Genomic DNA, 13,251 nt, shown 5'->3' with positions numbered 1-13,251 from the left:
ACATGGATACTATACCACTCAATAACACATGGATACTATACCACAAATAACACATGGATACTTTACCACTCAATAACACATGGATACTATACCACAAATAACACATGGATACTATACCACTCAATAACACATGGATACTATACCACTCAATAACACATGGATACTATACCACAAATAACAAATGGATACTATACCACTCAATAACACATGGATACTATACCACAAATAACAAATGGATACTATACCACTCAAAAGCTACTCAACTGCTACAGATCATGCACGATAACAACAAGATGTGTACAATCATTTAACCCCCGATGATGATACCACCCTGGGCCAGACCTACGCTGAAAAGACTATCATTTGTTTGGGGCGGGATTTTAGCGGAAGTATATCGCCCAAGGAAATGACGTCGATGCTTTTCCAAATCAGTTTACATTCTCATTCACGAATGAAACAAGTGTTGTGATTGGGTCGGGAAAATATCGTATCGGGGGGGGGGGGGGGGGGGGGGGATACATCTGACGGATTTTCCGGATGGATACATCCGCCCGATAGCTTCTCTGCCTTATACGTTGTGACCAGGCTTTTCTTTTTCGCAGATAAGTATTTAAGCCTGGTGACCGAGGCTACCATGATACTAGAACTGACGATACTATATATATAGTCCAAGTAGCATGGATTGGATGCTAATACTAAAGTAGAACTGAATGTATTTTTCTCCATATATTGGTTTCATCCTTGGCTGGCTCAAGCTAAATGGATGTGTGTGTGTGTGTGTGTGTGTGTGTGTGTGTGTGTGTGTGTATGTGTGTGCATGCACACGCACATATGTGTGTGTGTGTAACGTGGGGGGCCTCTCCTCCTCTTCTCGTCCCCAGTCAGTGTGTGACTCCACGGGGTCTCTTGGCATACAGCCTGGCACTGCCAATGTGGGCGCAAAGTGAGTGGGTGTCGTTGCCTGTGCTCCCTGCTGCGTCACACACACATGCGCGCGAGCACACAGACGTATACGCACGCACGCACATGTATGTACACACATAAACACACACACATAAATACTCACTTGATATTTAACAACTTATCCTGCATTAAACACACACACACACACACACACACACACACACACGCGCGCACACACAGACTGCTATACCCTCCTTCAAACACACACAGCCTCAACCTGCTCTCCCCCTTTCCATCCCTAACAGTACATATTGTCTCCCGCCCACTGGCGTTAACCTGTCACTGGGAGCCCATGCCAAGAAAAACTAAGTTTTACTCAGTCACAGCTGCCTCCTATGTGCGTCCGTGTGTGTGTGTGTGCGTCCGTGTGTGTGTGTGCATGTGTGCGTCCGTGTGGGGGGGGGGGGGGGGGGCTCGGAAGAGACAAAAAGTAAGTTGTCTGGGAGAGTGCAAGCGATGAATATTCTGTATGTTTTCACGTATGTTGTACTGGCGCGTGTGTGTGTGTGCGAGCGCACGCGTGCGGCGAGTGTGTGCCGGTGGTAGTTGCAGCGCCGCGTTTTCTGTGGCGCTTTGGCAGCGCAGGCCTCTGGTTGCCAAAAGTGTATTGGCTGGGAAGTTGGCACCCCAACTTCCACCCTCCTTCTCCCAACTGAGCTACGAGATAATCACTCTTGGCATTTTATACTTGGGTTTTTATTTTCTGCTTTTGACACATCTCTCTTGGTTGATGAAGCCTCCAGATATTTTAAAAAGCCCCTCCTGACTTCAGCTCAACACACACACACACACACACACACACACACACACACACACACACACACACACACACACACGTACACGGTATACACACACGCTTTGTCTCTACTGGGGCCTGTGAACCGCTTCATGATGTAAAAAAAGAATCGTGCGCTGGCAGTGTTGTTTGATAGCTATTGTCGTGTGGAACGTATTAGTAGAGTTTTGTGTGTGTGTGTGTGTGTGTGTGTGTGTGTGTGTGTGTGTGTGTGTGCGCGTGTGGAAGTGATTCACAAAATGGCCCGACATTTGACTTTGACTCTGTATTATGTGGCTATGCACGCTAAAATTGTGTGTGTGTGTGTGTGTGTGTGTGTGTGTGTGTGTGTGTGTGTGTGTGTGTCTTCTTACTGCGTACACAATTATGCTATAGTCTCTCTAGTCTAGACAGTATCCTTTGACACATTGTACATTGAGCGTCTGTTTTCCCAACTCCTCGGCATATAGTCTCGTGTTTGTGTGTATATATATATATATATATATATACATGCATGCATGTATTCGGTCCCCGTCGGACCCGTGTGCTCACTCGACAGGGGGCCCCTCTGCCCCGGCGCTCGGGGGTTAAGGTGTACGTGTTAACAAGCTGCTGCAAACGGGGCCCGCCTCCCCGCCTCGCCCGCCATCCATGATCCAGCGCCACGCCCCGCCCCACAGCCTCTCCGTCGGCCCGCACAATCTGTGCTGCGAAGAAGAAGAAGAACGACAAACGACATGCAGCGCGCCGGCAACAAACAACATTTGGAAAATCAGCTTGATTTATTTTTACCCGGGCGAGTCGATTGCCAAAGCTACACAGGGGTTTTGTTAGCACACAACGTTTTTTTTTTTTTTGGTTATTTATTTATTTCACTATTTCTGTGGCTCTTCTGCCTGGAGATGAGGGGGGGGAGGAGAGAGGAGAGAGAGGGAGGAGTGAGGTTAGAGAAGAGACAAAGCGCCTCGTACTGTGAACGATATAGATCGGATCGAATAATAGTTAATAGTATATATTTTAGCCTTAGTTCAGCGGCACCTATAACATTCTACTTGGCAATACAAAAGTACAAAATATTTTTTTATGTTTTTGTTTGTGGCTTTCGCCGTTTTTTTTAATAATTTTTGTAGAGGGATTGAAGGTGGGCTGACAGGAGATGGGGAGAGTGATGGGGGGTGGGGGGTGACATGCGGTGAAGGCCCTCGGGATCGGGAGTCGAATTTATGTGAAAAAGTTCACATAAATAATAATAAAAAAGAAACCTATACAAACAAGTCAAATTCGCAGTAGTTAACAAGATGTGTGGGTTTCATTGTGGTCTGCATGATGAAAGTTCTTAATAATAACACAAAACATTTGAACAAGATTGTTTTTGATCTTCTTATCGTTCGGTATATAGAATGTGTACAGTATGCTATCAATAGCAAAACATAAAAAAAAAAAAATCATGACAAATATATATATAAATATATCCACAAAGGCGGTTTGTTTGCAATCAAATGAAAATGAGCCAAGCTGGTCACATTTAGACATAAATACTGTAGTTGATGCTATGAGGAGATTATGCTTGCTCTTGCAGTTTGGCCAAGCACTGTTTTACATAGTAAACCAAATCAGATTTTAACGGTAATTTGTTTGTACTAAGCAATGCTGCAAAGATCTTGACTTTAGGAACTGCAAATGTTATACTTGGTTATCTTGACAAAAGGAAGCTAAATTGTTATTATCATATACTTATAGTATAGGCACTAGGCAGTGAAAGCTCATTCAGCTTTGAGAAAAATAATAGCTTTTGTATCTTTAAAATCAGACTTAAGTAGAATACAGCTACCACTATAGCTTAGTTTTTTCTAAGAGCCATTTAAATCCCCAACCACATAACAGGGGGACACTATTAACCAATTTTAAGCTAGATATAACTAAATATATATCCTGTGTTGCCTTGTACACACTATAGTAAACAAAATGCACTACATGTTTCAGGGTATCTTAAATCGTAGGGATTCTGGAACCCACTTGGCCAGTAGCATTATAGGACCTCTTCAGACTCATGTGATGGCAACTAAAAGATCCACGTTTTGGTCCTCAGACAATACGGAGAAAGGAGCAAAGATAACTTCTTTTTGTAGAAGCTTAGTGGAGAAGGTCTTTTTTAGTCAAATTGAATTTATTTGCGACCATGCAGCCAAAGAGATGTCTTTCCCTCTGTCTTTCTCCATGCTGTAGGATGCGATCACTTTAGTTTCCTCATTTACTTTCTGCATCTCTACACCCTCTCCTCTCCTCTCCTCTCCTCTCCTCTCCTCTCCTCTCCTCTCCTCTCCTCTCCTCTCCTCTCCTCTCCTCTCCTCTCCTCTCCTCTCCTCTCCTCTCCTCTCCTCTCCTCTCCTCTCCTCTCCTCTCCTCCAACCCCCTTTGCTTTCTGCATCTCTTCCTCTCCTCTCCTCTCCTCTCCTCTCCTCTCCTCTCCTCTCCTCCCCCTCCAACCCCTTTTGCTTTCTGCATCGGAACACCACGCAACCTCTTCTCACCCCGCAGCTGTTCACAGACTGCATTTACCAATTACCACCACACACACATAAGCACATACATAGGTCATATTATAATATACAGTATACACATTGCACAGAAATATGCACACGCTCACTCACAATGACAGACCAACATAGCACTCGCTTGAAAGCGCATGGCGACAGCAGTGCGTGCGTGCGTGCATGCGCACGTGTGTGCGTGTGTGTGTGCGCTCCCTCAGTAGTGCTTTTCACGGAGAGCAGCAACATATACGCAGATGTGCTGCGAGATCCACAGGCTTCACTGGGCCATATGGCCCCCATGGAGAAAGATGGTGCATACGTCTGGATGAGCGGAGGGAGGGGGCGGAGGATGGATAGAAGAGGACCATGTGTGGCGCGAGCTACGCAAACAGTTGTTGGGGAGTGTGTATGCCTGTGTGTGTGTGTGTGTGTGTGTGTGTGTGTGTGTGTGTGTGGGTGTGTGTGTGAGTGTGTGTGTGTGTGAGAGAGAGAGTGTGTGAGTGCGTGTATACCAGAGGCTCCAGGAGATTGTTTAATGGAACAAATGGTTGCGGCGGTCCAGGGAAGAAGGAACAGGCTTGCTGCTGCCGCGGGGCGGACAGCGGGCCCCCGGGCGAGGGCTGCTTCATCTGGGCCTCTGCCACACACACACACACACACACACACACACACACACACACACACACACACACACACACACACCCTCTGTCCAACCCCTCCACCCTCCCAACACACAGTGTGCTGCCATGCCCCCGGAGCAAGAAGACGATCCCCACAAAACTTTTCATTTGCAAATTAAGTTGGCAGAGGCTTCACGAGAGGATAAAGGCTTTCATTTGTTTCGTCTGTGCGTGTGTGTGTGTGCGTGCGTGCGTGTGTGTGTGTGTGTGTGCGCGTGCGAGTGTGTGCGTCTCATGCACGAACATGCATCTGTATCTGTGATCTAAACAGAGAGGGAAGAGAGAATTAACACCGGTGAGGGTAATGACACTGTACACCTGGAAATGTCTTAGTGTTAGTCTAGTTTTAGTCGACTAAATGTCATAAGATTTTAGTCGACTAAATCTACAGGTGATTTAGTCGACTAAAATGTGTTTTGGTGGGCCTTGATGCCGTCGTAATGTTTTTACACTTGTGAGCGTTGTGAGCTTGTAGATCGGCTATTGGTGTTTTTCCTCTTTTGAATTATTATTGTATAAATTGGTCAATACCAATAACAAGTATAATTTCCAAGCCTTTTATCACTCGTGTATGACTTTTATTCACCCAGTGAGAATGTACAAGATGAGGAGGACATTGCGGTACAGTGGGATTCCATCCTGCACAGTTAAACATCCTCAAATGAACTGATCCATTTATAGCTCCAAGAGTGTACAAAATATAACCACCAACTTTAGTTACATCTGTACGCACTCAGATGTGACCGTGTAGCTGATCAGAGGAGAATGTGCACTTCCACAACTCTTCCGGATGCAGGACATATAAAACCACTTGTACATGTACAATACTATGTTGTATACTTTAACCCATTCTGACCTGAGATCAGATTCATACGAGGTTTCCACTGGACACACACTGGTCTGATGAACCCATTCTGACCTGAGATCAGATTCTAAAAATGTCAGTCGTTCTTCGATTAAAAAAAAAATAGCAGACCTACAAGCTTGTAGCGGCGCGCTATGAGCTTGTAGATCTGCTATTTTTCAATTGCTAAAGCATAACGTGATGCTGACACCAAAATGGGTTCCCGTTCAGAATACTTTAAACTTTAAAGAAAGGAGAAAAAAAAAACATTTTTCAAATGCCTCAACAAACGAACAGTTTGTCGTTTTATTGGGGGGGGTGAAATATTTATTTTCTGACGGCATACTACAGTAGGACAGCACATTAAGGATTCTCAGATGGGAAACAGTGGAAACCTTGAAAGGAGAAATCAATCCGCTGCAGTCTTGTGACAGAACCGTATAGCCATACTGTCCTCTGGATGGCGCTGACGAGTCATGGTCCCCTCCTGCCTCGACTTTAATCCTTACCTCGCTTTCACTCCCTCTCTCTCTCTCTCTCTCTCTCTCTCTCTCTCTCTCTCTGTGTTGCCCAGCTGGCCTCTGTAGCCCAGAGCGACCGCAGGGCGGCCTGCTGAAAGAGCATTGTCAAACAGTGGCTTTACAGCTCCAACACACACACACACACACACACACACACACACACACACACACACACACACACACACACACACACACACACACACACACACACACACACACACACACACACACACACACACACACACAGAGAGAGACAGATTTGCATCTCAGATGTCAGGCAGTGGCCAGAGGCATGCAAGCTGGAGCGCTAACTGAGAGCGTCACATCTCTAATACCCTGCATAGTGACAGTCGCTGACTCGCTCTGGAACAGCACTTTGTTAAAAAGTACAACTAAAGACAAACTAAAGTGCTGGCTGCAAAACGTCTGCTGTGGGAGAAAAAAGGTTTTAATGTCTGAAGGAACACTAAAAGAGAGAGAGCGCCGCCGGACTGAGAAGCTGCTCAGTCGCATGTTACCGCCATGCCGCAAAGGAAAAGGGGGCGTCAGCGTCACATTTTGTTTGCAAGCTGTGAGGCTTTTTCTACAGAAAAACAAAAAAATCCTTTTAGGCTTTAAGATTGTTTTTGTCGTTATTGTTAGGGTATTGTAAGTATGTTAAACTTCTTCCGTGGGAAAATAATTGTTCACAGTGCTTTACACTTGCAAGTTGCACAGGATAAGCGTATCTTTTAAATACTTTAAAATTATGATTTATTTATTTTTTTGTCTGTTTGTTCTCCTTTTGAAGTATAGCTCATGAGCAAGCAGTCCTTGAAGACTTTCCACTAAAAAAAACCACCCAAGGTTTTTACTGAGGTTTTTAATAGATGCGGCTAAGTGTAGTTGGCAGGGTCTCTTCTCGGAATGCCTTTACATTCTGGTAACAATGGAACAAACACACAGGCGAAACAATCCACGTGTAAGACGATACAAGATGATGGTAACCTAAGACGTGATCGTTATTCCTTAATGCATTACACTGTACATTATCGACTATTAGTGGTGTTGTACAGTTATGAAGCCAGCCCTTTCCCACCCGGTGTCCCTATATTTTTTGGCAGAAAACGAAACCAAACAAATTGTTACAAAATTACAAAGTGATGAGATACGTTCTGTGCTTGTACAGATCGCTATTTGTGCCATTTTTCATACGATTACAGCATTTAGGGCTATAATAAACCTATTTCAGATGGAGACGGTATATAGACCCTTTTGGTGTTATCGTTACGTTATGCTTTAGCTATTGAAAAATAGCAGATCTACAAGCTCATAGCGCGCCACCGAGTGGCGCGCTATGAGCTTGTAGGTCTGCTATTTTTGAAAAAATCGAAGAACGACTGACATGGAAACATAGCTTTTTCAGAAAACTGTCAGGATGTAGAAGAACATTTTTTAGAATCTGATCTCAGGTCAGAATGGGATAATGAACAGAAACTAATAACGAATGCACGTACTGTATACAGTACTGTGAGAGAGGAACAACAAAACGAGCTTCGATGAAAAGCAACGATGAAAGTTGTGCGTTTGAACGTCTGAGCGTCGTGTGATGTGTGACGGGGGCGGGACGGGGGGGTGCGCTCCCCTTTTCCTTTATGCAAAGTGCCACTCTGAAGCCTCGGTGTCACTAATCCCGTTCCCCATGTCAAATATGCATGTTAGCAAGGGCAACAACTGGCGTGACAGGTTGCTGGAGAGGGAGAGGGGCATGGCCGTCAGGCACACACGTGCGTGCACGCACACACAGGCACGCACGCGCGCACACACACACACACACACTCGAGTGCTGTTGTGTGCCAGCCAGGCTGGAGCAGGGGCGCTAGGGTGTGAGGGTGACTGATGGTGGGGCTGAGATCAGGAGCGAGATGATATTGTGTGTTGTGTGTGTGTGTGTGTGTGTGTGTGTGTGTGTGTGTGTGTGTGTGTGTGTGTGTGCGCGTTGGGGCAGCTGCATCCCCGCTGCCCCTGGCAGTATTGTTTTAACCAGGCAAGCCGAGGCAGTCTGCCTGCATTCTTCACCCCTAGGGCTCCTGCCGTGCACACAGACAAACACACACACGCACACGCATACGCTCAAACACAAACGGGTTAAGTTAATGTTCACCATCTAGGATTGTTTCTGAAAGTATGGCTTTAAGTACAGATAAAACACACAACTGCTAATGGTGGATCCTCCTTTTGTATACTATTATTTCCTGTGTGTGTGTGTGTGCGTGTGTGTGTGTGTGTGTGTGTGTGTGTGTGTGTGTGTGTGTGTGTGTGTGTGTGTGTGTGTGTGTGTGAGAGAATGAGAGACTCCTTTCAATTTCATACTGTAAGTGTACATTGATCTTCTAAAGCCTCACTCCTCAAAGTCAAATATAAGTCCATTACATTATAATTAGTCATTATACTGAGTACCATCTTCCGAAACAAAAAAAGAATCTCTGTAACATCAAAGTACACACTCCACATGCAAATCCCCAGTACTGTAGTTATAGTTTTCCCTGAGAAAAGATTAAATGGCACAGCGTGCTGCATCAAAACCACCTCGAAATAAAAGCTTTGTGGTAATTATTTGGATTCCATTCTAAAAGGAATGGGGTGAAGGTAGACATTTCAGATTCAATCTCTCACTCTCTCTCTCTCTCTCTCTCCCTCCCTCTCTCTCTCTCTCTCTCTCTCTCTCTCTCTCTCCCTCCCTCTCTCTCTCTCTCCCTCCCTCTCTCTCTCTATCTCTCTCTCTCTCCCTCCCTCTCTCTCTCTCTCTCTCTCTCTCCCTCTCTCTCCCAGTTTCCCCCTGGACCATGGCTCCGGGATATAAGCTCCAAACTGTAAATAAACACTCACACACCTCTCTGCGGTGTACATCAGTTGTAGCCCACAGCTAAGGTCTAACACTGTTATGTGTGTGTGTGTGTGCGTGCACACCCATCTCTCTGTGTGTGTGTGTGCGTGCGTGTGTGTGTGTTCTAATTAATCTCGCCAGCAGCAGCAGTCAATAGAGTGAGCCGTGGATTGAGGTGCAGATAGTGAGAGGGTTTGATTATCAGGATGTCGGGGGAAATTACTCCAAACTGCCTCGCAGCGAACTTACAACTGCTGTTAATGCTGCTGCATACTTTAGAATACATAGTAAAAAACCTGTGCAGTACTACTGCTACCGCCACTACGTACTACCGCTGATGCTACTGCCTCTACTACTTGTCTCAACCCATTCTGACCTGAGATCAGATATAAAAAATGTCTTCAGACATCCTGACAGTTTTATGAAAAAGCTCTGTTTCTAATGTCAGTCGTTCTTCGATTTCTCAAAAATAGCAGACCTACAAGGATTGTGGATCTGCTATTTTTCAATAGCTAAAGGATGACACCAAAAGGGGTTCCCGCCCCAAAATGGGTAATACTCATCTCATATACTATTACTACTGCTGTTGATCCTACCATAGACACATAAAGGTATAGATGCCTCTTCCCCGGCTCTGGGGGTGCCGTGTGTTCTGGAGAGAGGGGGCAAAGCCTTTCCCCGGCTCTGGGGGCGCCGTGTGTTCTGGAGAGAGGGGGCAAAGCCTTTCCCCGGCTCTGGGGGCGCCGTGTGTTCTGGAGAGAGAGGGCAAAGACTTTCCCCGGCTCTGGGGGCGCCGTGTGTTCTGGAGAGAGGGGGCAAAGACTTTCCCCGGCTCTGGGGGCGCCGTGTGTTCTGGAGAGAGGGGGCAAAGCCTTTCCCCGGCTCTGGGGGCGCCGTGTGTTCTGGAGAGAGGGGGCAAAGCCTTTCCCCGGCTCTGGGGGCGCCGTGTGTTCTGGAGAGAGAGGGCAAAGCCTTTCCCCGGCTCTGGGGGCGCCGTGTGTTCTGGAGAGAGGGGGCAAAGCCTTTCCCCGGCTCTGGGGGCGCCGTGTGTTCTGGAGAGAGGGGGCAAAGCCTTTCCCCGGCTCTGGGGGCGCCGTGTGTTCTGGAGAGAGGGGGCAAAGACTTTCCCCGGCTCTGGGGGCGCCGTGTGTTCTGGAGAGAGGGGGCAAAGCCTTTCCCCCGAGATTCCTTGCGAAGCATGTAGCGGAAGCATGATCGGTGCGCCGCAGAGCGGATCATGTTCCATGTCTTGACAAGTCCCGGAAAAAGATGCACTGTGATTGGCCCGTATGGTCACATGAGTGCAGTGTTGTTTTTGGCAGCAAAATTCTATTTTAGTTTAGTCATAGTCTTTGGACTGAAACTTCATTTAGTTTTAGTCACATTTTAGTCACCTGGAATGTCTTGGTGTTAGTCTAGTTTTAGTCGACTAAATGTCATAAGATTTTAGTCGACTAAATCTACAGTTGATTTAGTCGACTAAAATGTATTTTGGCGCGTCTTGATGCCGTCGTGATGAGTGTTTTTACACTTGCTGAAAATAGCCGATCTAGCCGAAAATGACTTATAGTGGATCTCTTGTCCACTAGTCCCTTCCTAACATTTTTGTCTAGTTTTTATTTGTCGACGAAATTGTCAGTAAATTTAGTCTTAGTTTTAGTCATCGTAGCTTAGTTTTCATTTAGTTTCCATTTGTTTTTGTCAGTGAAAATAGGTAGTCGACGAAAACAACACTGCTTGAGTGTCAGCGGGGCATTGGTGTGTCTTCCCCTCCCTCCCTCCCTCCCTCCCTCCCTCCCTCCCGCCCTCCCTCCCTCCCTCCCTCCCTCCCTCCCTCCCTCCCTCCCTCCCTCCCTCCCTCCGCGTCGACACATGAACTTGAACTTGTGCTCCAACGAACGCCAGCGGCCAACGAGGCATCTATTTATTTATTTTTCGCAAAAGAGGCTGAAAGACACGCACATCCAATGACCTGTGATTGATTGATTGATTGATTGAAATATTTATTAACATTTTGCAGAATTACAGTACATTTCAAGCACAAACTCAATACAAAGACTGTGAGTGGACGACGCAATTGAGCATTACACTTGTTTACAAGAGGGTCCGCCGTGTTCAATTCATCAAAACATTTAGAGACACAAATAGACACCTCTATATAGTTGAAGAACAGAACAGGAATTCATCATAAAGGAAAGGGAAAAGTGAGGGGGGGAAAAGGGGGGGGGGGGGATTCAGATTTTCAATAATTCTTTACTGAGAAAGCTGGTAAAGTTTTTGGGCCAAATAAGCCCCTTCCTCAGACCTTCCATCTATTTTTGTTTTATTATCTACGGATGCTACACTGCTTCTGATACTTAGACAACTAAGAGTTTTCTCCCACATTTAGTAGATATACTGTATTGTGTGTGTGTGCGTGCGTGCGTGCGTGCGTGCGTGCGTGCGTGCGTGCGTGCGTGCATGTGTGCGCGTGCGTGTGTGTGTGCGCGTGCGTGTGTGTGTGTGCGCGTGTGTGTCAGTTAGCCATGGGATCCAGCAGATGGTGTCCTTTCTCCAGGTCAGTGGGGAGGCTGTCTTTTCTTCTCCTCTCCTCTCGGTCCAGCAGCGGGGAAGAAGAGAGGTCCACGGCTGTACATCCATATATCTACTGTACATCCATATCTACCGTCCGTACCATCCCTGTCACACTCCGTACAGTGCACACACACAGCCTTCCATCTGGAATGCATCATTCCATTCATTTATGCATCTCTTCTTCTGTAATTCAAGGCAGAGCAGCGGCGAACCAGCCTAGAGAGAGAGAGAGTGTGTGTGTGTGTGTGTGTGTGTGTGTGTGTGTGTGTGTGTGTGTGTGTGTGTGTGTGTGTGTGTGTGTGTGTGTGTGTGTGGCAGTGCCCACTAGGCGTTAAGCCGTATTAAGTCCTAATTAATGAGTGTGCCAGTTAATGGAGGCCAGTTATTGGACTTGCTGCTTTAGCTGCTGGAAAGAGCGTCACCCTAATCTCTATCTCTCTATCTCTCTCTCTCTCTCACACACACACACGCGCACACACACACACCCCCTGTGATTTGCGATATGCTAGGTGAGACAAGAGGTGGATTAGAGAAAAAGACTGCGTTACATAATCAAGCCAAAGGTAGCCTGTACTGGCAAGACATACTACGTGGGTCAAGTGTGTGTGTGTGTGTGTGTGTGTGTGTCAGGACTTGTTATATTACATAGCCCCTATGTTCATCATGTCCACCTGTAACCAACACGTCACATGTCATGACCTGGCCATGTGACCTGGTCATGTGACCTGGTGTGCTGCTGCTGTAGCTCCGTTTGGCTTAACTCACCACAGCTTGGATGATCTCATTTGCGCTGCAGGCTTACTGGCTGTCGCTGCTGGGCGTTTTGCTGTGTTCCAGCAAAGAAATGTTGCTCACCAAATAATAATAAAAATACGCTTATCGGAAATGCTGTGTTGGACAATAGTACTCAACTCTACTTCTACAATCTCATATTGTGAGCTTTAGATCTATTTCCTTTTAATTATTTTTTTAGTTGTTAATTCACACAGTTCAAGCTATTTTTGTAACATTTGGATCCTGGGGGGGTCCCTTCCTAGAAATGTAGTTGAATAGAAAGTAAAGCAGACTTAACAGATACTCGATAATTGTACTTTAGTACAGTACTCAAGTACAGTATTATGTATTTCATTACCGAAATGTAAACAGTACTTCCTTTATTTATCATTGCTACTTTGTTCACTATAGTAAACAAATACATTTTAAGGTCAGGATACCAATTGTTTTCCATCGGGAGAGAGAACTCAAACAGGATAAAGGACAAACAATTGAAAGTGGAAGTGACGAGAACTCAAACACTAAAAGAAATGTGAAGCTGATGAATCCCCTTGAAGATTTGTAAAGAGTTTTGGAGAGACCCCTGTTAGAGTTGGGGAGATGGAGAGACTGTTTTTGAACAAAGACGATAGCAATGATTCCTATATCTGAATTTAGAGCTTTAACATTTCCGTGCGAAAAAAAACAAAAACAAAATACCTTTAAAGTTTCACGTCATCT

The 13,251-nt window shown here is 45.8% G+C and overlaps 1 protein-coding gene across 1 annotated transcript in view; it reads left to right on the top strand.

The window, feature by feature from the left end:
- Positions 1 to 13,251, top strand: part of sdccag8 (SHH signaling and ciliogenesis regulator sdccag8) — a 64,909-nt gene that overhangs the window by 47,088 nt on the left and 4,570 nt on the right. The window lies entirely within an intron of this gene.

This window comes from Protomyctophum parallelum (assembly GCF_964188405.1).
Source record: "Protomyctophum parallelum genome assembly, chromosome: 10".
Classification (NCBI taxonomy): domain Eukaryota; kingdom Metazoa; phylum Chordata; class Actinopteri; order Myctophiformes; family Myctophidae; genus Protomyctophum; species Protomyctophum parallelum.
The sequence above is the reverse complement of the archived record's forward strand: the minus strand, read 5'-3'. Positions and strand labels throughout refer to the sequence as shown.